Here is a 3,321-nt window from a genome sequence, read left to right as displayed (position 1 = left end):
GCATTTGGTGGCCATCATCCATTTGCGTCCTAAGTTTACAGTCCCTTCCATGGTACCAGCAGGCATAACCAAAAAGCTTTGAATTATGGTTCCCTTATCATAAGCAACCGGAGTGTGCAGAATTCCTGAGACAGGGGTTTTCTTCTTGTTGATTCCTTGAACTTGGATAGAGCTCTTGGATAAAGGTGGTTTTCCCAGTTGACACCACACGCCATATGATAGCAAATTGTGTTGAGCTCCTGTATCCAATAATGCATTATACAGCACCTCCCCGTAAGGACTCTGTAACTCAATTGGGTATCTTAGAGGTGGGTCAGATTCCAGTGCATCCTCCTCTGCTTCCTCAAAAAATACTTGCGTAATTCCCAAGTTGGCTTCTCGTTGTCTCCTAGCACGCTGTTGACGTTCTTTGGCTTCGACTCTTGCTTGTATCTTTTTAAGCTCAGCCTGTTCTTTAGCTGCCTTCTTTTGATGGATTGCGTGTAACTCCTCCTGGCTCAGGGGGTCATAGTATCTTTTGAATTTACTCCCATTAAGGAATCCAATGGTTTCAACTCCGTCGAGAGTCTCCACTCTGATGGTACCTTGCGGTGTAATTTCACATACTCTATACGGTCCCTTACCAGCATATTTGAGCTTCTTCTTTTCGTTTCGCACTCCATACATCAGGACTTTATCCCCAACCTTGATGTCCTTGTCCTTTAGATGGCGATCAAACCATTTTTTCCTTCTATCCTTCTCCACAAGGGCATTGTATACAGCCAATTGTCTTTCTTCGTTTAGCCGCTCAAGGATATATAGACGCTCTACTAAGGGATTACCATCCCAACCCTCTTGAGTAGCAACACGAAGACTAGGAATGACAAATTCCCACGGCATGACTGCTTCTTGGCCATATACCATTTTGAATGGTGTGCAATTAATAGCCACTTTGTACGCAGTACGATAGGCCCATAAAGCTGTCGTGAGCTTTAGATCCCAATCCGTGCGATGAGCTTCAACTGTCTTTGTCAAAACAGAGATTAATGTCTTGTTTGTACTCTCGGCTTGGCCATTCGCTTGCGGATAATAAGGAGTAGATTTATGATGGGATATCATGAAATTTGTTGTGAGCTCCTTACTCACTTCATTTATAAAATGCGTACCATTGTCGCTCACAAGTTCAAAAGGACAACCGAAGCGTGTGATTATATTTTCAAAGAGGAACTTGGCTGTTGTCCTCGCATCTGCCTTACGTGTCGCTTTCGCTTCAGCCCATTTGGTCATATAGTCAGTGGCCACAATAATATAGCGAGATTGTGTGTTTCGGGCCGCTGGACTAATTGGACCTACAAAGTCTAAACCCCACTTTTCAAATGGTTGGTTTACTTTGATTGGATGTAGGGGCATCTGATCTTTCCTCTGGGGTTTCTTATATCGTTGGCATTCATCGCAACCCTTCACAAAGAGTGATGCATCTTGGAACATAGTGGGCCACCAATACCCTGATTGTAAGATCTTTCGCGCAGTTAAGTCTCCTGAGAAGTGACCACCGGCTACACCCATATGTGCCTCTTGCAAAATGTATAGATACTCATCCTCTCGAGCACAACGCCTAAGAACGTCATCCTTTCCTCTTTTATAAAGAGTCCCGGCTATCAGGCAATAGGGTTCGCATTCTTTGATTAGCTTTCGAGCTAGATCTTTACGAAGCTCCTTGGGTGGGAAGCCATTAACCAAAAAGTTAACAATCTTCTCACTCCATTCAGGCATTGTCTCCACCATGAACAGGGAAGTGTCCGGTAAGTCATCATCAACCCCCGTAGGAGCCTCACCATTAGGTATGCGAGACAAATGATCAACCATAACATGTTTTTTGCCCGGGCTCACAACAACAGTGAAATCAAACTCAAGAAGAATCAATAGCCATCGTGTGATTCTTCCTGTGGAGCATGGTTTGTTTACCAGATACAACAATGCTTGATGATCCACATAGAAAACAAACTTGGTGGCAAGGAGGTAATAACGAAATTTCCTTACTGCATATATCATTGCCAACCCTTCTCGCTCCGTAGTGGTGTAGTTCATCTCAGCATCGTTCAACTGGCGACTGGCAAAGCTAATGGGGTAGTCTAGCTTATGTTCTCCAGGTTGAGTTAACACACACCCAATAGCAAAGTTTGATGCATCAATATGCACATGGAAGAGTAAATCCCAGTTAGGTATTCTCAAGATTGGAGCACTCGCCAAGGCCTTCTTTAATAGCTCATAGGCACGGTCACATTCTTCGGTCCAAATAAACTCGATGAGAAGCTTATACAATGGTCGAGCTATCTGGGCGAAGAAGAGAATAAACCTTCGATAATAACCAACGTGGCCCATAAAGCGTTGGACTCCCTTGTAGTTGGTGGGTGGGGGTAATTCCAAAATGACCTTGATTTTACTTTCGTCAGTGGAAATCCCATTTTTGGACACTATATGCCCTAAGATAACTCCGTGTTTAACCCAGAATTGGCATTTGAAAGGATTCAAGGAGATGCGATATAATCTACACCTTTCAAATATTTTTCGTAAACACATCAAGTGCTCGTCCCAAGAGGAATGAACACAAAGATCATCTAAGAAAGCTTCACAGAAGTCCCTTAGATATTCCTTAAAGGCCGTGTTTATCAATCGTTGGAATGTTGCAGGTGCATTGGTCAAGCCAAAAGCCATGACGCGAAAGGCAAACACTCCAAACTCCGTGATAAATGCTGTTTTAGCTTGGTCCTCGACTCCAATTGTGATCTGATTGTAACCCGAGTACCCATCTAAAAAGCTATATGCCTCCTTTCCTGCCACTCTTTCAAGCACATGTTCAGAATACGGCAAGGGGTAATGATCCCTTTTGGTGGCTGCATTAACCTTTTTGAGATCAACACACACTCTGAGTTTCCCATTCTTCTTTGGTACGATGACTATCGGAGAAACCCATTCTGAGTGCTCAATTGGGTATATGAATCCACATTTTACCAGCTTTTCAATTTCCTCTTGTACAATCTTTGCGTACTTAGGATTCATTGGGTAGGGACGTTGCTGGACTGGTTTAGCAGTGCTAATCATTGGAATCGTGTGTTGCACCACCGAGGGTGGAACACCCTTCATATCATGATATGTCCAAGCAAATATGTCCTTGAATTCTTTAAGAAGCTTTGTAAGTGCAGCTTCTTCCGCCTTGGTGAGGTCTTGAGCAATATAAACTGGTTTAGACTCCTCACCCGGATCTGCTAAGTCTATCTCCTTAACTACCGCAGGGCCATCGTAGACACCGCTACTCCCATTGGTAGGCGTTCGTTGGGCTTT

The sequence above is a fragment of the Cibotium barometz genome, chromosome 41, assembly GCF_041138505.1.
Source record: "Cibotium barometz isolate CiBa-2024 chromosome 41, ASM4113850v1, whole genome shotgun sequence".
Classification (NCBI taxonomy): Eukaryota; Viridiplantae; Streptophyta; class Polypodiopsida; order Cyatheales; family Cibotiaceae; genus Cibotium; species Cibotium barometz.
Note: the sequence above shows the minus strand (reverse complement) of the source record.